A 27,894-nucleotide genomic window follows, 5' to 3' on the forward strand; every position below is an offset into this window, starting at 1 on the left:
TTCTAACTTCTCCGCCTTGCTGTAGGCTAAGAAAATGTATGACCACGCCTTTTCTAGGCTTCGAGATGAGCTTTCATGCTGTGGGAAAGAGGTCGAGAAGCTCACCTCGGAGCTAAAGGAGTTGAAGGCCTCCTTTGCCCGAAAAGGGGAGAAGTTAAATGGGCTCGAGGCTAGTTTGGAGGGAGTGTACCAGGAAAGGACTGGCCTTGCTAAGCAGGTAACACGACATCCATGAACTCATTTTTTATTCTTATAACTTGATGTTTACCAACTTGTTTTGCCTTTGCAGATCGGGCAAAAGGATGCCCTCGTGGGGTAATTTCAGGAAGAGGCTACAACCAAGGATGCGGAGATCCTCGAGCTGATGGGGCAAAATGAGGCAGTGACCTCAGAGAGAGAGATTTTGCGGATGGAGTTGGCATCAATCCAGGGTCTTCTTCGAAATACTCAGAAGGAGGCTACTGCACTATCTGTGGCCAAATCTGAGGCTGAAGAAAATGCGTCTTCATACATGAAATATGCCTCCACTGCAAATGAACGAGCCCGAAAGATATTGGAGAAGGCCAAGCGGAAGCTAGCTCGGGCCGTTGCTTACGCTCGTTCGCAAGCAATGAGGCAGGCTCTTGAGGAAGCAAGCGCCAAAGGCGCCGATCTCTCAACTGAGATTAAGGAAGCCCGAGTTTTAGAGAAAGAATCGGCATTTTCGGCCACTTCGGATGAGGGTTCCAGAGATGATCTAGAGAGCAGTGATAGTGAAGAATAGATTCACGTCGTCTTCCTTTATTTTTTGTGTATGAATTTCCGGGGGGGGGGGAAAGGTTTTGCAAAGAACACCCCTTGAAAATATATTTTTGTTAATGTAAGAAGATTTTTCTGCTTCAAGTCTTCGAATTTTATATTTCAGTGTTTACGCAAAGTTAGCCTTTGAACTTTGATGTTGGCTCTTCGGAGCCCATACTTAGAGCAATCAGGTCCCTCGAGATCGGGCACCATCTCGAGATAAGGTCGATAGCTCTTCTAGAGTCGATGCTTGTAATAACAGAAGTTCTGGGGATCTCAATGGCTCCCGAGTGCCGTAGGACAATGTCATTTATGTGACACAGTTGCGAAGTGATCGGGGTGGCCCCACCGGTACATTTCCCCAAAAATGGCTCTGACATGGTCAGAATTAATTGGCCTTCTGGATAGGCTAACAGTCGTTGCTTGCTCTAAATATGCATTTGCTTATTTCTTATCTGAGGACTCCGCTAATTTGAGTAACTATCCCTTTTATAGAGCTCTTATTCTTCGTGCTAGTTCTATTACGATTTCAACTCAAAGCTTTTGCCCAAATCTTCATCTTCCTTTCTTTATTTTACCATAGCCATGGCTGCTACGTCCAAATCCGTTCACCAAGGAGAGGAGAGTTCCGCCTCTATTTCGTACTCGATCGGTGGTACACCGCTGGGGCCTGGTGAGCTAACTTCGAGGTGCTTTGTCTCGAGGAGGGACTTTACGTTATAGAGACCTCCCAATATTCAGGGCCATCGGGAGCATGCATCGAGGTTTATCTCCTCAATAGGGGAGGAACACCTCGAGACAGTTAGGAAAAACTGCAGATAGGGAGAAAAGGTGGTACTGTAGGTACCTTCCCCGAAAGAGAGCATCATGGCTCACTTAGAGGGTTTTTTGAATGTATACACATACCCCTTTACATGGGGCCCTCTCGATAGGGTCGTGCTCGAATTTTGTAGAAGATATTAGGTTACCCTGTCACAGGTTCACCCGTCGTTCTAGAGGATAGTGCTGATGATAAGGTATTTCACAGATAAAGCCAAGCTCGTGTTTACCCTCAGCCATCTTATTAGATTGTACCAGCCCTTGCATTATCGAGGCCTGATTACTCTGCGACGTCGATGTAAGCACGTAATTTTTGCCCTATATGAGAATTACTCCCAAAAAATTCAAAAATAAAATGATTTTCCTTGGTGTGCAATTTTGTGATATTTTGTGATATTTTTGAATAATTATTTGTATTTGTCTGTGCATGTTTATTTGTTAAATTGATAAAAAATACAAAAATATGTCACATTTTGCATGTAGGATTTAATTCTACAATTGTTAGTAATTAAGTTTGTTTTACAAAAATTAAAAATTACAAAAATAGGCGTCTTTTGCATTTTTAGCATTTAATGTCCAAATATACAATTTTATGCTTAATTATTACTTAATTGTGTGTTAATTGTTATTGGGAGTTAATTTGCACTTTTATAACTTAATTTAGCTCTTAATAATAGTTTAAGTATTTTTATAATTTAGTTTTAGAAAAATAAAAGAAGAAAAGAGAGCAAAAAATAAAGAAAATCGAAATTGGGCTCAAATTTAAGTCATAGGTCCAAAGAGACCCAATCTTCCCAAACGTCCCAGTCCATTTCGAACTGGGTCGACCCAGTCCATAACCCAAATACCCAACACCCCTATTATCTTACATTTTTACAAAAAAAAAAACAAACAAAGGAAAACCCTAAAAATCTAAACCATCCGCCCCCCTCATTTTCCTTCTTCTTCCTCAAGCTCCCCTCCCTAGCATCAATGGCTGCCCCTCCATCCTCACCACCCAAACACAGTTGTGGCCCGCTTCTTTGTCTTACAACTTCATCCTCATGACCACTGGATCAACACCAGCCCGTCATCTCTAAGGCTCACGTCCAAACGCACCTCGCTGCTGCTGCGTTTCTTTCCCCAGTGATGCGGTGTTGCTGCCTCACTTCATCATCTACATGACCCACCTGCTGTTGCCTCACCCCATCGTCTGCTGCTTCAGTGACTACCATGGCCATGCTTCATCTCCCTCGTCGCCATGGACAACTACACAGCCGATGCCGTGTCGCCGCTGCTGCCACTGCGTCGCCGCTGCTGCCACTGCGTCGCCGCTGCTGCTTTCCTCTTCACTGCATCCCAAACAAACCCCATCGATGCCTTTTGCTCCAATATCTCCATAGCAGCTGACGAGTCCGAAAACCATCTCGTTCGTTTTCGAGACTCAAACCATCTCGTTCAGTCCAGTCCGAAAACCTACTGCTTCAGTCCAGTCGAGTTCGAGTTTTTGTTCGAGCTTTGGTCGATGTTTGGCAAAACAGTCCATACATGGTTCGAGTTCGTCGTTGTTCATCTCCGGTTAGTTGGTTTTGAGTTTTATTTTTGTCCGTATTTCGTTTTGATATTCTCGAATCTGAAATCGGTAAATGTTTGTTTAGTTCATTATTTTGTGAATTTTTCAGTTTGTTTTATTGTTCTTATTTATTGCTTAAATAAAAATTTGTTAGTTTAATGTTTGTTGGATACAAATTGAAGTTTAATTAATTTGTTTCATGTGTTCTATGTATTTTTTCAGGAATTGTTAATATTGTTAAGTTCAAGTTTAAATTCATAATTGTTTCTTCTTAAGTTTTGTTTTGTTATTTGCCTAAAATAATTTATTTGTAATAGGGAAGTATGTTGGTTTAATCATTGGAATCCGTCGTTTTTATTTTTAGATTTAATTCATGTCCGTACTTTGTTTGGTTGATCTTGAATCCGAAATTTGTATAGTTTGATTTTCTTGTTTATTGTTTATCATTTATGATTATTTCTTGAGTTTGTCTCATAATCTTGTTTAAGTTTAATATAGGAATTGTTTGTTGTAATGTTGTTAGAGTTGATTTTAAGTTCAAATGATTATTGAATTTAGAAATTTGAATATACTTGTTTGTTGTTGTTGTTGTTGAATCTGAAAGTAGGTTTGTTTGTTGCTAAAAATATTGTTCAATCAAAATTTTAGTTGTTCTTTGTTGTTCAATTTGTGTTCATGTGATATTGTTGTTGTGTTGTTCATTCGTGTTCATATGATTTGTTGTTTGAATTTGTGTAGAAATTGGTCATATTGGCTATATTTTGGTTGAGTTTGATTAATTGATTGGTTATAGCTGATGAGGGTAGTTTGGTAAATTGCAGTACATTCGGGGGTAAAATGGTAATTGCAATAAGATCGGAGGGGTAGTTTGGTAATTAAACATTTCGTAATTCTTTATGTTAAGCATGGGGGACAAAATGTAATGGGGTGTGGGTGATATAGTTGTTTAATATAAATGGGGGACAAGACAAAATGTAGTGGAGGGGAATATGTTAATTGTTTATGGTAGGCATGGGGGACAAGATATAATGGGGTGGGGTTGATATACTAGTTTAATATAGTGGGAGATGAGTGGGAAGATAATGGGTTTGGTAGGAGAAAGTGTGGTTTTATTAATGAATTAAAGGGTTTGGGATGGGAAATATATAGAGAAGTCTTGAATCAGATTTAAGGAAGACAGAAAAGAAAAAGAACGGACAGAGAGAATAAGAGAGAAAAAAAAGAGAGCTGAATATTTAAGAGAGAAAGAAAAATTCCGAAAAATATTTAAACTTTCAAATAAAAAAAAAACTAAAAAAAAATCTTCTGCTTTCTTTCATTGTTTGAAATCAGCATTAATTGTTGTTGTTTCATCGAAGCTTGAAGCTTTTGTTTTGGGATTAATACTCCACCGGTTTGCAAACTCTGTTCCTGGGTTGTTACTGTTGCTGGACTGTTGTTGCTGTGCTGTATTGGTATTACTGCTGCTGATTCTCATCTTCATCTTCTTTTGTTTCCAATACCAGGTACACGACTGTAATACTAGCTATTGCAAGCTAATAATGTGGAAGCATGAATACATATGAAGAATGAAATTTTGAAGTTTTAATTTCGTTTTTCTTTGTTCCTTTTGTTGATTGTATTTAAGCTATTTCATGTATTACTGAATAATAATTGGAATGAGAAAAAATAACATAAGTTAGTCTTTAATGAATCGGCTTGGCAAAATGGGTTAATTCACTAGTTATGGAAGTTTCAAGATTATCAACAGTAGGTTGATCATGAACAAGTAGCTAAATTTAGCTAAGGCACGAATTTAAATTAAACTTCGTAAATTAGGCATTAAGGCATGACTTGAGTTCAAGCAAGATTAGAAGAACGTTTAAGTCTAATAAACTTTCTAATAAGCTTTAGTAATTATGGTTAAATCTAGTTTCAAATGGTTGTGAATAATTAATCTCAATAATTTTTTTTAATAACAATGCTGAGTTTTAATCTAGCTATATTTGATTCTTTTGAATATTAGTTGTCGAATTTTTATTTTATTTATAATTTCGAAATTTTGAGTAAAATTCCTTTTCATCAGTATTTGTATTAATCTATCAATAGAATCCATGTTTTCTTAAAATAATAATAATAATAATAAAAAAAACATAATTAATTAGGATTTTCTTTGTTCATTTTAGAGACTAATTTTAAGTAGAAAAATGTAGTCGCTTTAAGATTTGTCCATTTAAAATAAAATGAGATGAGCCTCGCTTAGTAAAATGTATAGATTGCGGGGCCCTCACAAATGTATGTATTAATTATTTAGAACATCGGAATTGGCCGTCTAGCAAAATTTCACGGCCTTTCCCAAATCGACAATACGCTAGTCGCTCTAGGCGCGTCTTTAACAAAATTATTTTCTTAAATATGGGTGTGCATTTATGTAACCCAAATCCAAATCTCAACGGAGTCGAAATGCGTCGATAACCACGGGTGCATTGATTGCGACGTGGTTTGAAATACGTTTTCACAATGTTGCAATTCTTCGTAAAATAATAACAATAAATAAAAAATAATAAAAGCGGCTAAAGGATAAAATTTGCACATAAGTTTATAATACGTATTATATTAGATAGTCAAGCCTAATATAACAGTTGAGCGACCGTGCTAGAACCACGGAACTCGGAAATGCCTAACACCTTCTCCCGGGTTAACAAAATTCCTTATCCGGATTTCTGGTTCGCGGACTGTACTACAGAGTCATTCTTTTCCTCGATTCGGGATTAAAATCGGTGACTTGGGACACCCTAAATCTCCCAAGTGGCGACTCTGAAATAAACAACTAAATCCCGTTTCGATTGTCCTTTAATTGGAAAAACTCCTGTACCAAAGCGGGGGCGGAAAAAGGAGGTGTGACAATTCTGGCGACTCTGCTGGGGATTAAAAACCAGAACCATTGGTTCAGGGTTTAAGAATTCGAGCTTAAAATAACTGTTATAGTTGGCTTTATTTATTCTCTGATTTTTACATGTTCATGCTTAAGGTGCTAAATGTTGCTTTTTACCACTTTCATATTATCTGAATTGTGTATATAAAACTACTATGAAACCCTTCTTCTTTCTGAGTCTTCTAAATTTATGGTGCACACGTGCGCGTGGCCCACCTTTCTGTTAGAAGTCATGCCAAATAAGACGAAGTTGGGGCAAGTAGACTTTCGTGCTCCCGGTACGTTGCCCCCATTTCGGCTCAAGCTGTTCACTTGGGTAAGCCATGTCTAAAACAATATGCCTCAGGTTTTTCACTTAGAATAACTCAGCTTCATGCCGGATCCCTAGTAGGAACGTTTGTTTGCATCACGTGCATTTGACTTTGGAGGCTCAACACAGGGGTTGGGTCTGTCTAGGATAGGTGTACCAAAAAATGAAAATGACCATCCTGATGCATCTTACTTGCTGCTACTTGCGCATTTATTTGATTCAGACTTGTGTGTTGACTGACTTTTGAATATCAGGAATAATATTTTGAAATTGAAAAAAAAAGAAATAGCGGTTAGGGAATTGATTGTTTATTTTTGAAAAAAACAACAACGCCCGAATACCGTCAAAACTCTGCCGAAATTTTGAGAAAATGAAAAAAATATTTGTCTTATTAGTTTATTTTATTAAAAGCAAAAGAAAAATAGAAAAAAAAAAGTCGTTGTTCTGTCTTATTTTTCAAAAAATAAAAATAAAAAAGGAAAATAGTTTGTCTTCCCCTGAAAAATGACAATGAAAAAAAAGAGTCTTATTTTTAAATAGTTTTTTTTATTTGTTTCTGAAAATGCCAAAATGAAACTGAAAGAGTCGTGCTTGGAAAGTGGTTTTGTTATTTGCTGCTGAAAAAGAAAAAAAAATTCTGTTTTAAAATAGTTTGATTAATTTGCCCGAACTACGCGGGTTTGATTCTCACCGGATGTGAGATACGTAGGCAACCCTCATCGGGTCCAACCCCCCTTTTGCTAAAATAGCCAAAAACAAATAAATAAAAAACATGTCAAAATTTTAATTCTTTCATAAAGAAGTCGGGTGACGCTGTTTTGTCAAAACATAGCAAATAAATAAATAATAATAATAAAAAAAAACATGTCAAATTTTAATTTTGTCATAAAGAAGTCGGGTGACGCTCTTTTATCAAGACATAGCCGAATGTTCCCGAAAGGGACGCCGGAAGGCTGACTTTGTATAAACAGCCACCTTTGGGTTATTTTTTAAGATTTGGTCCAGTTGACCCACACAGCCTTAAAAATCTTCGTCCCCGAGGCGCTGAAGGGCCGTGTTTGCAACACCAGGTTTTTATTATAATTTGAAAAAAAAAGAGTCAGCAGTCAGGTGAATACCGTTTGGATTTTTTTTTGTCAAAAATAAGCCGAGTCAGCTTCGGCCGCGTCTTAAACCGTTCTTGCCGAAATAGCCTTAGAGTATCTTTCAGTTGTCGAAAGACTATTTTCGTAAAAGAACGGACAAGTTTGTAAAGTGTCATAAAATAATCCTCCCCGGCCTCAAAATTCATGTGAAATTGGGAAGGGGCCACATTTGCAAAAATAGCCATTTGGTTGCATTTGTCAAACGGGGAAAGGAAGCTGGCCTTTTTGTTTTGAGGTTATAAATCTTTTGACTAGAATATGTGGGTTGTTTGATTTTTGAGTTTGTTGGTCATCTTTCAACCTTTGAAACCCAGTTTGTTTTATTATGAAAATTGAGAAAGAAAAAAAAAGTCTCATTGTTGTTACCTTTCATTTGGTCCGAACTACGCAAGGTCTGATTCATGCGGGGTCATGATACGTAGGCAATCTCCATAAGATTCAACCACAAAAAAAAGAAAAAATGAAAAAAAAATGAAAACAAAAAACGAAAAAAAATGATGAAAAAAAAAAGAAAAAAAATGAAAAAAAAAAAAATGAAAAATCGAAAAAAAAAGAAAGAAAAAAATGGAAAAAAAGATGTTGTTAATAATGAGGACCGACTGAGGCCATTCTAACCTGTTTTGTTTTGAATCACAAAGAAAGAAGGTGGTTGGTTCGTGGTAAGCCGGAAATACAAGACCCAGAAGCACACTTTGCGGGAATCAGGCCTGATAACAGAAGCACTCGAATCCTATTGAGAATTGTTGACTAAGGATGATGATATCGAAGTTGGAAATGGTCTGGACAATACTGATGCAAAGCTCAGTGGCTAAAGATGCCAATTTTGATAAAGTAGGAGGACGCTCCGCTCCTTGGTCAGCAAGAGAGGACCTTGTGGTGGCTTATTTTGTTGTCATTTCTGTTGTTCGAATTATTAGGATTGTAATTCGGACATTGGGTTGTGTCAAACCTTCTTATCTTTCCATTTTGTCATAACGGTTTGTTTAAGTTTGTCCAGGCTGTGTTAGGATTTTATTCTGGTTGTTTTGTTTGTTTTGTTATTCAAACCATCTCGCCGGTAGTCTAAAGCAAATCGGTCCTTTATTATTTCCAGTTTTCTTTTTGTTTAGTCCTTTTATAATTTTTTTTGCCAGCGCCGATTCTAGTGACATGACATGTGCGCACAGTTGGGCTTGATCTTAAAAGATAATCTTAAAACCATTGGGAGGTGATCGGAACATTTAAAAGGAATAAAGATGGTTTGAGATTGTTCGGAGCTCGAGTCATGTGGAACTGGGGCAAATAAAACATAAAGAAAACCATAAAATTAAGTGAGAGAATTGCCTAGCTGTGCTTTAAAAATGACAAAAGAAAAGGCAAATGTTTGCATATGGTTATCAAGTCCGGCACAATCAGAAGATGTGGCGAATATTTAATAGTGTTGTTTGTGATTGGCATGTTTTGAAGGCTGTAATGACGAAGGCATTTTGTTCTGCTACCTAAACACTTTATCCTTTGTTACCCCTTTTGAGCCTTATTTATTTTCTTTCATACCCCTCGTTCGGAATCAATAGCAACGACTAGGAAATAAGAGCCTGGAAGGTAAAGAAAAAAAAAACAACAAAAAATAAAAAAAAAAGAGAAAAATGATAACAAAAAAAAACAAAAGAAAGTCATAATTAAGAAGAGGAATTGAGAACTACGTTTGACCTGATTCCTCAAAGAGGATACGTAGGCTCTTCACGACTCAATCATGGGGTGCATAATGGCCACAATGGTCACAATGCGCATGGTGTAATAAATTTTTTTTAAAAAAAATTTAATTATAAATAAATAATCCCCAAGCAAGAAACTGGGGCAAGGGTTGCACTTGTGGTAAGCAAAATTGGTTCCGAAGGTTGTAATTTTGAACCTCAAATTGATTTGTTTTTTTCCAGCCTTTAATACCCTTTCTTTCTAGCCTGTCCAAAAACCCATATTACGGTCCAAAGAAAGACCTCCTGATCAGTCTTCAAGAGATGCCAAGTCAGACAAATGAGAGTCTTACCGGTAAAACATAGCATTCTGTTCCACAGCAGAAAGGACTCTAATCCCCAGTAGAAAGAGTCATACTGGCAACACTCCAAATCCCCAGCTGGAAAGTGATACAAATGAGAGAGTCTTATCGGTGAAAATCTTCACGGACACCATAAGGCGATGAAAACTGAGAGAAAAACCAAAATGAGAGAGGCTTGATAAGTGAAAACCCTTTGGGCACTACAAGTCGAATAAGATTGAGAATCAGAGGGGGAATTGCCAATTGAAGATTTTGAAAGACGATTGACGACGGAGGATAGGCCACATATGCATGTCATGACCATTAGAGTCCGTGTCTGCGTTTGATAGGTTTTTATTTATAGTTTCTTTTATTAAAGAGTCATATTTTTCCTTTGTCTTTTTATTTTGTTCCCTTTTATCTTTTCCTTTCATAGAAAAATTCCCAGTAGAGTCTGTCTGGTCAGAACAAGTGAGAATTGACTTCAAAATAGGCCATCAGCTTTCCAATTATGCAAGATGAGATCTGGCTAGTACATCCAAGTGGTATAGTCAGCATTGAACAAGCGCAAGGCCAGTGTCAAGAAAGATATCCCCAGCAAAAGGGAATTGACAAAAGGATTGACGAGTGTCAAGAGGGATATCCTTGCCGAAATCAAAGGTTATTAAACCCCAAGGCCAAGGCCCGTGGACAAATCAAGGAGAGCAATGAGCATGATTTGGGAAATTCATATGAGACTAAAAGGTCAGGGAAATGCCAGTTTCCGAGCTGTGCCACAAAAGAAGAGGGATATCCCCAGCAGAAAGGGATAATTCCCAGCAAATAATATCATCCCCAACAAGTTGTGGAACGCAGAGCAAGGAAGGAGAAAAGGAAAGCCATCCCCAGTAGGAGTATCACAACCAACCACCGCGTTTTAAACTAACAAATTTTGTTTAATTTGAAACAGGTAAAGGGAATGGCATTGATGACAGAAATGCATACCATAAGGGAGATTGTCAAACTGGGGCAGAAAATTTTCCTTTCATTTAGAAAATTTTCTGGAAGTCAGGTTCCCATTCGAGGAAGAATAAAGATAACACCAGCCTCAAGGGAAGTGGTTTTTGAACCGGTGTTATCCCCAGCAGTGTTGAAAGAAAGAAAATAATGAGTTTTAATAAAAGGAGTTGTATCCCCAGCAGACAGAACCAAGAGATGAAACTGGTGTTTAGAAAAAGCAAAAGCCATTATCATCCCTAGCAGCTTCCAAAAGAATGAAGCATCGATTTGAAGGGATAAAATTCCCCAGCAGCGTTATCCTCAACAATGTTATCCCAAGAAGATAACACTTTTATCCCCAGCAGTGTTGAGAGAAAAAAAAAAAAAATTTTTTTTGAGGAAGGGGAAGAAAGGAGACTCCCACAGTGGTATTATCCCCAGCAAGCAAGAACAAAGCAGCGCAAAGGAAAAATAAAAGAAAAGAAGAAATTACGAAGGTAAGTTTCTCAAATCATTGATCTTACATTTTCCTCATAGGATAAAAGTCCTAATCTGATGAATTTCCCTCCCGATACAATCTTGGTCCGATGAAATTTTTTCTCCCAAGATAAGATATCAAATCTTAGTCCGATGAATTTTTCTCCTAAGATATCAAATCTTAGTCCGATGAATCTTTCTCCTAAGATAGAAATCTTAGTCCGATGAAATTTTCTCCTAAGATATCAAATCTTAGTCCGATGAATCTTTCTCCTAAGATCACAACAAAATGGACCTAGTTTGACGATTTATCTCCTAGAGTCACAATCTTGGTCCGATGGAATTTTTTCTCCCAAGATAAGATATCAAATCTTAGTCCGATGAAATTTTCTCCTAAGATACCAAATCTTAGTCCGATGAATCTTTCTCCTAAGATAGAAATCTTAGTCCGATGAAATTTTCTCCTAAGATATCAAATCTTAGTCCGATGAATCTTTCTCCTAAGATCACAACAAAATGGACCTAGTTTGACGATTTATCTCCTAGAGTCAAAATCTTGGTCCGATGGAATCTTTCTCCCAAGATAATATAATAAAATCTTAGTCGGATGAATCTTCTCCTAGGATCAAAATCTAGTCTGATGAATTTTCTCCTAGGATAATTTGAAAAAGAAGAAGTTTGAATTTGAAAAAAAAGGAGTCATTTTTTTAGTTTTCTTAAGATTATCAATATTCAGTTGTTGTTGAGGTCAGGAGCCCGCCTGAAGAGAGGAAAGACGTTTTATTTTTAAAAGTTGTTGAAATCTCGCCAACCTAAAGAAAGGAATGACATTTTATTTTTAAAGTTGTTGTTGAAGTCAGGAGCCCGCCTGAAGAGAGGAATGACGTTTATTTTAAAAGTTGTTTGTTTGAAGTCAGGAGCCCGCCTGAAGAGAGGAATGACGTTTATTTTTAAAAGTTGTTTTTGAAATAAGGAGCCCGCCTGAAGAGAGAAAAGACATTTTATTTTTAAAAGTTGTTGAAATCTCGCCAACCTAAAGAAAGGAATGACATTTTATTTTTAAATTTATTGGTTGAAGTCAGGAGTCCGCCTGAAGAGAGGAAAGGCGTTTTAAAAGTTGTTGAAATCTTGCCAACCTAAAGAAAGGAATGAGAATGGCGATTTATTGGTTGAAGTCAGGAGCCCCCCTGAAGAACAGAATGGCGATTTATTGGTTGAAGTCAGGAGCCCCCCTGAAGAACAGAATGGCGATTTATTGGTTGAAGTCAGGAGCCCCCCTGAAGAACAGAATGGCGATTTATTGGTTGAAGTCAGGAGCCCGCCTGAAGAGAGGAAAGGCGTTTTAAAAGTTGTTGAAATCTCGCCAACCTAAAGAAAGGAATGGCATTTTTAAAGTTGTTGTTGAAGTCAGGAGCCCCCCTGAAGAACAGAATGGCGATTTATTGGTTGAAGTCAGGAGCCCCCCTGGAAAACAGAATGGCGATTTATTGGTTGAAGTCAGGAGCCCCCCTGAAGAACAGAATGGCGATTTATTGGTTGAAGTCAGGAGCCCGCCTGAAGAGAGGAAAGGCGTTTTATTTTTAAAAAAAGTTGTTGAAATCTCGCCAACCTAAAGAAAGGAATGTCATTTTTAAAGTTGTTGTTGAAGTCAGGAGCCCCCCTGGAGAACAGAATGGCAATTTATTGATTGAAGTCAGGAGCCCCCTTGAAGAACAGAATGGCGATTTATTGGTTGAAGTTGGGAGCCCGCCCATAGAACAGAGGAATACATTTTAGTCTTTTCATTTCAAGTGATGAAGTTGGGAGCCTGCCCATAGAACAGAGGAATACATTTCAGTCTTTTCATTTCAAGTGTTGAAGTTGGGAGCCCGCCCATAGAACAGAGGCATACATTTCAGTCTTTTCATTTCAAGCGTTGAAGTTGGGAGCCCGCCCATAGAACAGAGGAATACATTTCAGTCTTTTCATTTCAAGTATTGAAGTTGGGAGCCCGCCCATATAACAGAGGAATACATTCAGCATTAATTTTCAAGTATTGAAGTTGGGAGCCCGCCCATACAACAGAGGAATACATTTCAAGATCAAGTCAGAGGACAATAAAACAGAGGGTTACAATAGGAATCCCCAGCAGGAAACAATAAAAATCCCCAGCACCGGGAAGCAGAAGGTTGCAACAAGAGGTCCCAGCACAAACTCAAGTACATGTGTCAAAAAGAAGAAAAGCACCGGAAGAAATGCAAGCAGACAAGAAAGCAAGGCAACAAGAACAAATTGCAGTCTGGCCTAGCTTCTTGTTTTCTTTTAAGCACGGTGTAACAAGGAGATCGGTAAGTAGTGGTAATAGCATGCAACAACAGTAACATTGCAGTCCCACGGTAGTCCCAGCTACCAAAACTTCCCGAACTACATTGACCTGATTCCTGTTTAGCCCAGGATATGTAGGAAATCTTTGAAGCAAAGGTTCGGTTAAATCTTTTTCAAAAAAAAAAAATGCTTCACACGGAGTACTCGGATGGGCAAAAATCGCTTGCTTTATCTTTGCACGAAAACCCTTCGTATCTTCGGGTAAAGAGGGGCAGCTGTAAGCACGTGATTTTTGCCCTATATGAGAATTACTCCCAAAAAATTCAAAAATAAAATGATTTTCCTTGGTGTGCAATTTTGTGATATTTTGTGATATTTTTGAATAATTATTTGTATTTGTCTGTGCATGTTTATTTGTTAAATTGATAGAAAATACAAAAATATATCGCATTTTGCATGTAGGATTTAATTCTACAATTGTTAGTAATTAAGTTTGTTTTACAAAAATTAAAAATTACAAAAATAGGCGTCTTTTGCATTTTTAGCATTTAATGTCCAAATATACAATTTTATGCTTAATTATTACTTAATTGTGCATTAATTGTTATTGGGAGTTAATTTGCGCTTTTATAACTTAATTTAGTTCTTAATAATAGTTTAAGTATTTTTATAATTTAGTTTTAGAAAAATAAAAGAAGAAAAGAGAGCAAAAAATAAAGAAAATCGGAATTGGGCTCAAATTTAAGTCATAGGTCCAAAGAGACCCAATCTTCCCAAACGACCCAGTCCATTTCAAACTGGGTCGACCCGGTCCATAACCCAAAGACCCAACACCCCTATTATCTTACATTTTTACAAAAAAAAAAAAAAAAAAAAACAAAGGAAAACCTTAAAAATCTAAACCATCCCCCCCCTCATTTTCCTTCTTCTTCCTCAAGCTCCCCTCCCTAGCATCAATGGCTGCCCCTCCATCCTCACCACCCAAACACAGTTGTGGCCCGCTTCTTCGTCTTACACCTTCATCCTCACGACCACTGGATCAACACCAGCCCGTCGTCTCTAAGGCTCACGTCCAAACACACCTCATTGCTGTTGCGTTTCTTTCCCCGGTGATGCGGTGTTGCTGCCTCACTTCATCATCTACATGACCCACCTGCTGTTGCCTCACCCCGTCGTCTGCTGCTTCAGTGACTGCCATGGCCATGCTTCATTTCCCTCGTCGCCATGGACAACTACACAGCCGATGCCGTGTCGCCGCTGTTGCCGCTGCGTCGCCGCTGCTGCTTTCCTCTTCGCTGCATCCCAAACAAACCCCATCGATGCCTTTTGCTCCATTATCTCCATAGCAGCTGACGAGTCCGAAAACCATCTCGTTCGTTTTCGAGACTCAAACCATCTCGTTCTGTCCAGTCCGAAAACCTACTGCTTCAGTCCAGTCGAGTTCGAGTTTTTGTTCGAGCTTTGGTCGATGTTTGGCAAAACAGTCCATACATGGTTCGAGTTCGTCGTTGTTCATCTCCGGTTAGTTGGTTTTGAGTTTTATTTTTGTCCGTATTTCGTTTTGATATTCTCGAATCTGAAATCGGTAAATGTTTGTTTAGTTCATTATTTTGTGAATTTTTCAGTTTGTTTTATTGTTCTTATTTATTGCTTAAATAAAAATTTGTTAGTTTAATGTTTGTTGGATACAAATTGAAGTTTAATTAATTTGTTTCATGTGTTCTATGTATTTTTTCAGGAATTGTTAATATTGTTAAGTTCAAGTTTAAATTCATAATTGTTTCTTCTTAAGTTTTGTTTTGTTATTTGCATAAAATAATTTATTTGTAATAGGGAAGTATGTTGGTTTAATCATTGGAATCCGTCGTTTTTATTTTTAGATTTAATTCATGTTCGTACTTTGTTTGGTTGATCTTGAATCCGAAATTTATATAGTTTGATTTTCTTGTTTATTGTTTATCATTTATGATTATTTCTTGAGTTTGTCTCATAATCTTGTTTAAGTTTAATATAGGAATTGTTTGTTGTAATGTTGTTAGAGTTGATTTTAAGTTCAAATGATTATTGAATTTAGAAATCTGAATACACTTGTTTGTTGTTGTTGTTGTTGAATCTGAAAGTAGGTTTGTTTGTTACTAAAAATACTGTTCAATCAAAATTTTAGTTGTTCTTTGTTGTTCAATTTGTGTTCATGTGATATTGTTGTTGTGTTGTTCATCCGTGTTCATATGATTTGTTGTTTGAATTTGTGTAGAAATTGGTCATATTGGCTATATTTTGGTTGAGTTTGATTAATTGATTGGTTATAGCTGATGAGGGTAGTTTGGTAAATTGCAGTACATTCGGGGGTAAAATGGTAATTGCAATAAGATCGGAGAGGTAATTTGGTAATTAAACATTTCGTAATTCTTTATGTTAAGCATGGGGGACAAAATGTAATGGGGTGTGGGTGATATAGTTGTTTAATATAAATGGGGGACAAGACAAAATGTAGTGGAGGGGAATATGTTAATTGTTTATGGTAGGCATGGGGGACAAGATATAATGGGGTGGGGTTGATATACTAGTTTAATATAGTGGGAGATGAGTGAGAAGATAATGGGTTTGGTAGGATAAAGTGTGGTTTTATTAATGAATTAAAGGGTTTGGGATGAGAAATATATAGAGAAGTCTTGAATCAGATTTAAGGAAGACAGAAAAGAAAAAGAACGGACAGAGAGAATAAGAGAGAAAAAAAGAGCTGAATATTTAAGAGAGAAAGAAAAATTCCGAAAAATATTTAAACTTTCAAATAAAAAAAAAACTAAAAAAAAAATCTTCTGCTTTCTTTCATTGTTTGAAATCAGCATTAATTGTTGTTGTTTCATCGAAGCTTGAAGCTTTTGTTTTGGGATTAATACTCCACCGGTTTGCAAACTTTGTTCCTGGGTTGTTACTGTTGCTTGTTGTTGTTGTGCTGTATTGGTATTACTGCTGCTGATTCTCATCTTCATCTTCTTTTGTTTCCAATACCAGGTACACGACTGTAATACTAGCTATTGCAAGCTAATAGTGTGGAAGCATGAATACATATGAAGAATGAAATTTTGAAGTTTTAATTTCGTTTTTCTTTGTTCCTTTTATTGATTGTATTTAAGCTATTTCATGTATTACTGAATAATAATTGGAATGAGAAAAAATAACATAAGTTAGTCTTTAATGAATCGGTTTGGCAAAATGGGTTAATTCACTAGTTATGGAAGTTTCAAGATTATCAACAGTAGGTTGATCATGAACAAGTAGCTAAATTTAGCTAAGGCACGAATTTAAATTAAACTTCGTAAATTAGGCATTAAGGCATGACTTGAGTTCAAGCAAGATTAGAAGAACGTTTAAGTCTAATAAACTTTCTAATAAGCTTTAGTAATTATGGTTAAATCTAGTTTCAAATGGTTGTGAATAATTAATCTCAATAATTTTTTTTAATAACAATGCTGAGTTTTAATCTAGCTATATTTGATTCTTTTGAATATTAGTTGTCGAATTTTTATTTTATTTATAATTTTGAAATTTTGAGTAAAATTCCTTTTCATCAGTATTTGTATTAATCTAGCAATAGAATCCATGTTTTCTTAAAATAATAATAATAATAATAAAAAAAAAACGTAATTAATTAGGATTTTCTTTATTCATTTTAGAGACTAATTTTAAATAGAAAATGTAGTCGCTTTAAGATTTGTCTATTTAAAATAAAATGAGATGAGCCTCGCTTAGTAAAATTTATAGATTGCGGGGCCCTCACAAATGTATGTATTAATTATTTAGAACATCGGAATTGGCCGTCTAGCAAAATTTCACGGCCTTTCCCAAATCGACAATACGCTAGTCGCTCTAGGCGCGTCTTTAACAAAATTATTTTCTTAAATATGGGTGTGCATTTATGTAACCCAAATCCAAATCTCAACGGAGTCGAAATGTGTCGATAACCACGGGTGCATTGATTGCGACGTGGTTTGAAATACGTTTTCACAATGTTGCAATTCTTCGTAAAATAATAACAATAAATAAAAAATAATAAAAGCGGCTAAAGGATAAAATTTGCACATAAGTTTATAATACGTATTATATTAGATAGTCAAGCCGAATATAACAGTTGAGCGACCGTGCTAGAACCACGGAACTCGGGAATGCCTAACACCTTCTCCCGGGTTAACAGAATTCCTTATCCGGATTTCTGGTTCGCGGACTGTAATACAGAGTCATTCTTTTCCTTGATTCGGGATTAAAATCGGTGACTTGGGACACCCTAAATCTCCCAAGTGGCGACTCTGAAATAAACAAATAAATCCCGTTTCGATTGTCCTTTAATTGGAAAAACTCCTGTGCCAAAGCGGGGGCGGAAAAAGGAGGTGTGACAGTCGATCCACTCGGTCCTTTGTTGCTAGCAATGAAGAAGATGAGGACCAAGGGTGGATGAGCCATTTCGTCCGAGTGCGGACTGTCGATATTAACTTCATAGAGTTCCTTCTATTTCTTGAGAAATGGAATTTTACACATAAGTGGTACACTCGTGTTCTTATTGTTTTTGTCCATGGTGGAGGCGAATTCTGTAAAGATGCTTTCTTTTTCTTTTCTTTTTTACAGCAATCCCGTGGATGCCATACGAGGTTCCCGATCTGGCAGATTGGTCTCGGAAACTGGCAGCTTGTTTGACTTACGATGAGCGTAAGTTGCGGGATCTGTCCAAGGGTAGATGGGAGGCAAAACATCACGGTACGTGGTATGTGGCTTGTTTTCTTTGAAAGGTACTTTCTTTTATATGTACTAACTCCATGACCGCATGCATTGGAGAATTTTTTTATATGAGATCGTGCCCCCTCGGGGAGGAGGAAGGGTTGTCAGCTTTGGGATCGAGGACTGATAATAAACAGAAGGAGCCCTCGAAGGATGAGGGTGCTTATAGCGAGGCAAGCCCTACTTGGAGGCTCAAAAAAGTGTATCAGCTGAACCTGCGGCATCTGATGCTTCTATCCTCGGAAAAATGGTTCCTCCCTTGCCGTCGTCTTCATTTCCCGTCGAAGGTACTTCGAGGGATACAGGTGTTCAGCCGTCGTCCTCCCCTCCTGTTGAAGGTACTTCGAGGGGTGTTCGAGACCAGGGCCTGCCTAAATCAAGCGGGATCTCGAGCGACCATGTTCCCGTCGAGATAGGTTCAACTGGGGCTGGTAAGACTAGACCAGTAGATGCACGCTCAACCTTTGAGGGGGCTCAACGGTTTTGTTCTGTGGTGAGCTTTGGTTGACTTTGTTGGTCTTTTGATTTCACATTTTTGTTTTCTCATTGAGCTTCTTTTTTCATAGGTTTTTGACAAGCTCAAATCCGAGCTGCTCCGTTGTGAAGCCAGGTTGAGGAAAGCCTTGGATGGGGAGAAATCCCTCAGGCTTCTTTGTGATAAAAGGGGAGAGGAGTTGGTATACCTGCAGTACAAGGCAAATCGAAGCCTGAATTACGAAAGCCACTTTGAGAAACAAGTAACCTTTGCTCCGAGGGAATATATGCTTCTTCTTTTATCCTTAAAGATTAATATTTTGATACTTTAGTTGCAAAGCAAGAAAAAATATCTAGAACGCCTTTGGGGCGAGGTTGGCCAGGTCAAGTATGAGTGTAACGACCTAAGGGCTCAGGTAGATGCCCATGTTGCGGCCAAGAAGAATGCTTTGGCTAAGGTTTCTGCCCTTGAGGTGCAGCTTTTGAACGCCCATGAAAATAGCTCGGTATAGACGAGCAGGATTGCAAGGCTCGAGTCCGACCTTCTGGAGATGAAGGCTGAGGTTGTGGACGCCAGGGCTGAAGCAGAAGATATTCGGGCTAAGGCCGATAAGAAAGTGGCCGTCTATTTAAAAGACGCTGGTGATGCTCAAGCTAAATTGAGAGGGGCTTTCGATCGGGAGAGCAGAAGCAATGAGTCTGCCCGGTGCAAATCCCGAAGGGAAAGCCTTGAAGAAATTCACGCTAGGGGCTTCGATCTCTCAGAAGAGATAGTGCAGGCCAAGGAAGATGAATACGATGCCAAATTCCTCACATCTGGTGCCGAATATAATGGAGAAGAGGCCGATGGGGCCGTAATTCCCGAGGGAAAATAGACTAGGCTTTTTTCTTTTTGATTATTTGTAAATAGAGCTTTTGTATATTTTCACGTATACGTATAAAAGGAAACCTTTCGGTTTCATCTTTCATGTATTTCCCTTTGCTTGTGCACCTCTTTCTTTGTTTTGAATTTATATGTTCATCATTTATTGGCCAACTGAACTTGACTTCGAGGTGAAACCCTTAGATTTTCAAATCGGCACCGAGGCTTGTTGGGCTTGCTCGTAGGCTCTTATGCATTCGCCCTAGGTGTTTTTAGTTAACTATTTCGGGCTTAGTCTTCGAGTCGGATTTCGACTCGAGCTCATTAACCCTTAAGTTTTTGAGTTTTAAGCTGGCTTTTAGGATCTTACACGTTGGGTCGGTACGACCTCTTAATATAGACTGGCAATAGTGTCTCTTACGCATTGGGTCGTTACGATTTCTTAATATAGGCTGGCGACAGTGGCTCTTACGCGTTGGGTTAGTATGAACTCTTAATATAGGCTTTATTTTCCCTCGCTAAAGACTTTTTAAAGTTTTTGTGTTCGCTCGACTCTTCGATGACTCGATAAGAGCCTCAATTGTAAGCCGTTATGTAGTAATAAATGAGCACCTCGAGATGTTTCGCTCGATGTCTGAATTGTTTTGATGCCTATTGTTTGGAGCTGATATGATTGAAGCTCTTTTGCTTTTGCTGAGGGTAGCCTAATTAACCGGTTCTTTTCGAAGTAATTGAAGGCCTGTGATTTTATAGCGACGGTCGGGCGTCCCTGAGTCGCGTGAGTTTGGCCGGAGCCTTGTGACCGTAGTTATTGCATTTGGCCATAGCCTTTTAGTCACCGAGTGAAGTAGTTTCGGCATTTATATCGAGGGTATGCCTTTTTAAGGGTCTTACAAGTTCGAATATATAGGCTTAACTTTAAGATCAGGATGATGCCTTTTTGTAAGGTTTTATAAATTTTAACATGCCTTACTTGAGGTCTTATAGATTAGGTTACTTGGTATAAGTATAATTCACGCCTTGCTTGAGGTCTTATAGCTTTGGTTACTTGGTACAAGTATAATTCATGCCTTGCTTGAGGTCTTACAGATTTGGTATTGCCTTATGAAGGTCTTATGAGCTCGAGGTTGCTGCATGAGGTCTTATAGCCTCTGGTTTTTGACAAATCGATGGGGGTGACAGTCGGCGACAATCCCTGAGTCATCGAAAGTTTCTTGGCTCTAGAGCTGTTCCTTGTAAACTTGGTATTGCCTCATTGAGGGCTTACGAGTTCGAAGTTTCCAACCCCGAGGTCATGTGGCCTCGAGTTTTTGGCGTCAGTCCCCGAGTGTTCGGGAAACTTTTGGCTTTAGAGCCATTTCTTGTAAAAGTAGCATACTTCTTTGAAGCGTAAAGTGTTTTTATGGAGGGGAAATATTCTTCGATTACTTGGTAGAAGTACACATGTTTTCTCTATCAAGGGATCAATTATTCTATGCGGACACGGTTCATTCGACCGTTTGGCCGAAACATCATATTCCTATTAAGACCCATTTTGGCTCATCTTGACTTCTTCGAGAAGGTGATCTTCCGGGGGGATGCCCGCCAGCGTTCGAGGTTGATTGAAGAGAAGCCTTGAACCCTTGTGAAGTTCTCCTTAGGTAGCATATAGATGTTGCCTCGTTAAAAACCTTGCCGGTAAAACCTTTCTTGGGATAAAATTCGATCGAAGGAAAAGAGTGCAACGTATGCTTTAAAACCTAAGGTCCTTAAGCTGGAAAGCGCTTCGACTCTTCTTGACCGAACGCCTGCACAAAGGTTAGTGTAAAACGTATATAAAAAGGGAGAGGTGGTTATACCTTAGTTACGATAGCGTTTCGAGCCTCGATATGCTTTAACTACTTGCTCTGGGGACGCGGTACGGTCCCTTGTTTATTCACTCAGGTGAAGCCGAGGATGTAGCTTGTGATTGCTACTTTGCTATTTGCTTGTCCATGGGCTCCTTCGATGTTGAAGGTGTCGACGTCGGTGCCTCATTGTGCACTGCGAACATCTCTCTTGCAGCATGTTGTTCCCCGTATACCATTTTTATTCCATCCTTTGTTGGAAATTTCATCATTTGATGAAGGGTTGATGGTACTGCTCTCATGTAGTGTATCCATGGTCTTCCGAGCAAGACATTATACCTCATATCTCCATCGATAACAAGGAATTTGGCATTTTGGGTTGTTCGACCACGTTGACCGGTAGGGTGATTTCCCCTTTCATTGTCTCGCTTGCCATATTGAATCTGTTGAGGACTCGAGAGACGAGAACGATCTGGTCGAGCAGTCCGAGCTTCTCCACCACCCTCGACCTGATAATGTTGGATGAGCTACCTAGATCCACAAGCACACATTTAATTTGAAACGTATTCACAAGAAAAGAAATTACCAATGCATCGTTATGAGGCTGAGACAGGGTCTCGATGTCCTCGTCGTTGAATGTGAGAGCATCCTCGGGTATGTAACCTCGAGTTCGCTTTTCCCTGGTGATGGATATTTTTGTTCTTTTGATAATGGGTTTTTGCGGGATGTCGATTCCTCCAACGATCATATGGATAACATGTTGCAGCTCATCTATTTCATTTTTCCTATCCGCCTCTCTTTCCCGGAACTAATTTTTGGCTCGGTCGCTAAGGAACTCTCGGGGTGGCCTTTACTGAGTAGTCGGGATACTTCTTCTCGGAGATGCCTACAATCTTCGATCCTATGACCGTGTGTGCCATGAATTTGCACACTAAGTTGGGGTTCCTCTGCGACGAATCTGATAGTAAAGGTCTTGGCCACCTAGTGTCTCTGATTTTACCGATGGCAGATATGATATATGAAACATCAATATTGAAGTTGTTTTTCGACAAGCGAGGTGCCTCCGACGGTCCTGTGTGTCTGTCGAATCCGGCTCTGCTCACGAGTTTCCGAAGATTCTGACCTCGATCTGTCCTTTGATCATTTCAGGGCATGTTATGCCTTGGGGCATTTCTCCTATCTTCGGTGTATGGTTGGTACCTTTCTTTGATTGGCTTTGTGTCCTTTGCCATGAGTATGCTTGGATATACCGAGCTCGTGGGGGCTCCCAGTTGGTCATCCTCAACCCTAATCTTCGATTGATATCGGTTGTGGACATCCGACCAAGTCACAACGGGATATTTAACCAAATTCCGCTTTAGCTGCTTCGAAGCTACCGAGCTTCGTTCATTCAAACATTGGGTTAAGGCTTGTACTACCCAGTCATCGGAGACTGGTGGTACATCCATTTGCTCCATTTGAAAGCGAGATACAAACTCCCACAACATCTCATTTTCTCTTTTTTTGATTTTGAAGACATCGGATTTCCTTGTAGCCACCTTGATGGCACTGTCATGTGCCTTTATGAAAGAACCTGCCAGCATGAAAAATAAGTCTATTGAATTCGGAGCCAGGTTGTGATACCACATCATGTCCCCTTTCGAAAGTGTTTCTCCGAACTTTTTTAGCAAGGCGGATTCGATCTTGTCGTCCCTCAGGTCGTTGCCCTTCACCGCACAAGTGTAAGCAATGACGTGCGCGTTGGGGTCCGAGGTTCCGTTGTACTTCAGAAGGTCGGGCATTCTGAATTTCTTCGGGATGGGCTTTGGAGTGGCATTTGATGGGAACAACTTTTGTACGAATTACTTTGAATCAACACCCTTCACGATCGGGGGTGCGCCCGGGATCTAGTCGACCCTTGAATTGTAGGTCTCCACCTTTTTGTTGTTAGCTTCTATCATCTTTTCGCCTGATTCAATCCTCTTTGTGAGGTTCTCGAGCATCTTCACAATAGCGGGGTTGGTTGCTGACCCGTTGTTACTCGATCTTTCTGGTACCTGTTTGGATCGAAATCCGTTTCCGGTGCTGTTGAGCTTGGAGAATTTTGGTGGCTTTGCAGTTGAGCAATCGCCAGCTGTTGTGCTTGTAACATCTCAAAAATAACGTGAAGGCTAACCTCTTGCTCCCCTTACGCTGGGATTTCCTGAGCTTCTTGTTGGTTTTCTTGGCGTATACTCTTGTCAGTATGGGAGCTTACATCGACGTGTTGGGCGTTGCGCGAGACCACGTCCACGGGAATTGGTTCTGGTGCATCCTCAAGGTTCCGTGGTGGCACACCAATACCTGAAATAGCTACACCATTCTCCCTATGGTCCTCAAGACCGTTGTTTTCATGTGCATTCACTGAGTTAGACATTTTGACTAAAAATCAAAGATTCTTGGACAAGAAAAAGTGTGAAAGATAACTTGCGTTATGTAGTAAACCAGCAATAAAACAATCACTATTATTTTTAGCCCCACGGTGGGTGCCAAACTGTTTACCTTGAAAATGGTAATTACAATTAAATTTGATTTTATGGTTCTAAAAAATACGTGATTTATTTTTATGCTAGTTGTTAGGCAGTAGATGCTAAGTGTGGGACTGGAAAATAAGATAAGAGCTTGAAGGTAGTATGTTAAGCAAACCGAGAGACTGAGAATCGGGGCCTCGAGCTGGCCTATACGGGGCCTCGAGGTCAAGCTAAGCGTTAGGATATGAACGACTGATGAAGGACTAACAATTCTAAGAGCTTTGATCTGAGCTCTTTGTGATCAATAATGATCAATAAATGATGAACAATTAATTAGACACAATAAATGTAAGCAATAAACATAAGTAATAGAATTAATGGAGAATATGTTTAAGTTAGAGAGCAGAGAATGTTCTTGTATTGAATGTTGTATCTCCTTACAAAATGACAAATGCCCCTTCATATATGAGGGGGAATCCCAACATAGTACAGACACATTTATTACAAGTATTTGAGGCTGGTACAACCATTTAATGCCACGATATGGGCTTGATGTAGCCTAATAGACTTGGTCAGCTTTAATCACGCCTTGGGAACTTCCTGTTTGTCCATCATAGCCTTTGATTTGCACGGCCTCGAGGTCGATCATTGAGAACCTTCGGGTCGAACCCCGAGCTGAGCCTCGAGCCTTCTGGGGGCGGTCTTACGAAGTGCCATAACGATCATAAAATCAGGCTCCCTGATTTTCACTGTATACTTTCTCACAATTGTTCTTATAGAAGTTCATCCCCTTCATTCAGAGAGAGGACTTTTGCAGTCAGTTCGAGGGCCTTCAGCAAAGTAGTATATCCGTCACTCAATATAAGACTAGATTCATGGACTTATCATGCTACAACTATCTTGATCCCTATTGAGAGGGAGAGGGTGTGGAGGTTTATAGATGGCCTTACATATGGTATCAAGCTATAGATGGCTAGAGAGACTGTGGATGATATCTCCTTCACTCAAGTTATGGAGATAGCTAGGCGAATTGAGAGGATTCGCGACCATGATAAAGAGGCGACATCTAAGAACTCTACCTTGTCATTTTGATGGTTTCAATGGCGCCTCGTCTGGAGGTAGGGATTCATTTGTTAGAGGCCATCCTATCCGACCAATTCAGTCAGCACTGTAGGTGTGTCTCATGGTCCTTCAGGTGGTCACGGTGCGTATGGGTCTCATTCCGAGCAACCAATATTTAGTACACCTTCAGCTCCTATTAGTGCACCACCACTACAGAGTTATTACAGTGATCATTTGGGTCATTAGGGAACGTATCAAACTCAATAGTTATGCCAGTCAAGGGGTTTCTTTAAGTGCAGTGGCGTATGCCATATTAGGAAGTATTATCCTTGATTGAGGAGTAGTAGGCCACAATAGGGTACTCATGCTATGATTTTGGCACCAGTTGCTCCACCACCAACTCAGCCAGCTAGAGGCAGGGGTCAGGCATCTTGAGGTGGAGGTCAGACAGCTAGAGATGGAGGCTAATCAGTGAAAGGCTATCGTAGAAGTGGGTTTAGATTGATGGGACCCAACCCCATTGCTATGAATTTCCAATTATACTTGAGGCGGAGTCGTCTAATGAGGTCATCAAAAGTATTATTCTGGTTTTCCATAGAGTTGCATCAGTTTTATTTGATCTGGGATCTGCTATTCGTATGTCTTATCCTGTTTTGCTTCATGTTTGGATATGTATTATAATTCTTTGGATACTCCTATCTATGTGTCTACAATCATTAGGGATTCTATTGTGGTGAACCATGTATATCGCTCTTGTTTTGTCGCTATTGAGGGCTACAATACTGTGGTTGATCCATTATTATTTGATATGGTGAATTTTGAGGTTATTCTCGATATGGATTGGTTATTCCCGTATCATGCTATCTTGTATTGTCATGCCAAGACTGTGATGTTAGCCATGTTGGGGTTACCTAGGGTGGAGTGGGGAAGGATTCATGGTCACTCCACTAGCAGGGTGATTTCATATGTGGAGGCTCGGCGTACAATCGAGAAGGAGTGTTTAGCATATTTGGCTTATCTATTCTAATGCGTAGGTTCCTTTCATAGATTCTTTTCTGGTTGTGCGTGAGTTCCCATAGGTGTTTCCTACAGATTTTCTGGGTATGCCACCTGACAAGGATATCGACTTATGCATTGACTTGGTTCCAAGTACTCAGCCTTTTCTATTCTACTATACCATATGGCCCTAGTTGAGATGAATGAATCGAAATATCAGTTGCAAGATTTGCTTGACAAGGGATTCATTAGACCTAGTGTCTTACCTTGGGGTGCAAGGTGTTGTTTGTGAAGAAGAAGGACAGATCGATGAGGATGTGCATAGACTATCGACAGTTGAACAAGGTCACTATCAAGAACAAGTATTTGTTGCTTAGGATTGATGACTTATTAGAATAACTTTAGGGTGACAAGGTATTTTCCAAGATTGATTTGAGGTCGGGCTACAATCAGGTGTCCCTAAGATAGCTTTTCAGACTTAGTATGGTCACTACGAGTTCTTGGTAATGTCATTTGGCTAGACTAATGCACTAGCGACCTTTATGAATTTGATGAACTGGGTGTTCAAACCTTATCTTCATTCCTTTGTGATTGTCTTCATTTATGATATTTTAGTTTACTCCCGCAGACGAGAGGAGCATGAGCAGCACATACATATCATAATTCAGACTCTGAAGGATCGTCATTTATATGCCAAGTTTTTGAAGTGTGAGTTCTAGTTAGACTCGATTGCATTTTTGGAGCAAGTTGTACCTTCCGAGGGCATCAAGGTGTATCCTAAGAAGATTTAGGCAATTTAGAACTGGCCTAGACTTACATCAGCCACAAAGATTCGAAGCTTTTTATGTTTGGCGGGTTATTACCACCAATTCGTAGAGGAATTTTCATCTATCTCAGCCCTATTGACCAAGTTGACCCAGAAGGGGGCTCTTTTCAGATGGTTCGATGAGTGTGAGACGAGCTTTCAGAACCTCAGTACTATATTGACTACCACCCTAGTGTTGGTGTTGCCTAAGTTCAGGATCTTACATTGTGTATTATGATGCATCACATATTGGGCTCGATGCGATATTGATGATGTAACGACCCGACCGGTCATTTTGAAATCTAGCAAGTCGTTTGGTGTTTTGAGGCCTTGAGTAGCTTCACTTTATTTATTATGACTTGTACGTGTGGTCAGTTTCAATTTTTGAGAAGTTCGGCGTTGATTTGGAAGGATAATTCTTAATTCAGAAGCTTTAAGTTGGAAGAGTTGACCAAGGTTTGAGTTTTGAGTAAACGACCTTGGAATCAAGATTTGAAGGTTCCAATAGGTTTGCATGATGATTCTGGACTTGGGAGTATGTTCGGGTTGAGTATCGGATGGTCCAGGAGCGTTTCAACGCCTATTGTGGAAAGTTGGAATTTTAAAGGTTTTAAAATTTCCTAAGTTTGATTTGAAGTGGAATTCTGTGTTATTGATATGCGTTTAGGATTTCAAGCCTTGGAATAGGTTCGTATTGTGATTTGTGACTTGTACGTAAAATTTGGCATCATTCCGGAATGTTTAAGTGGGATTCGGACGCGTTCGGCGAAGCATGAAAGTTTGAAAGTTAAGAGAGTTTAATAAATTGTGTTTGATATTTAATTCTTGTTTTTGATGTTTTAATTCGTGTTCCGAGCCTTTAAACAAGTTTACATAGGGTATATAAACTTGTTAGAATGATTAGACGTGGTTCCTCGGACCTTGGGTGAGTTTTGGGGTGGTTTTGGATAGCTTTTAGGCACTTTTGAACTGATGATATCTGATGCTAGGGGTGTGAATCATGATCGCGGAGGTCAGGGCCATGATCACGAAGAGCAAAGTGCATTCCAAGCGTTGTGGATCACGATCTTGGAAGGAAGGTCGCGATCGCGTAGAAGGAATTTATGTTGTTAGTAGTCTGACTTCGAGAGCTTATATCTTGCAATTTATAAGGAATTTAGGGATGATTTAATCATGAAAGGTGTAGCCCTTTGAATCTAGGTTTCAGAAAATCAAACCTTTTGTCATTTAGAATTTTGTACAAAAATATATGATCGTTATACCGAAGGGTGTCTGTAAAGAAGAAAACACAATTCATATATCGCAATTGCAGGA

This window comes from Nicotiana tabacum, chromosome 6 (assembly GCF_000715075.1).
Source record: "Nicotiana tabacum cultivar K326 chromosome 6, ASM71507v2, whole genome shotgun sequence".
NCBI lineage: Eukaryota > Viridiplantae > Streptophyta > Magnoliopsida > Solanales > Solanaceae > Nicotiana > Nicotiana tabacum.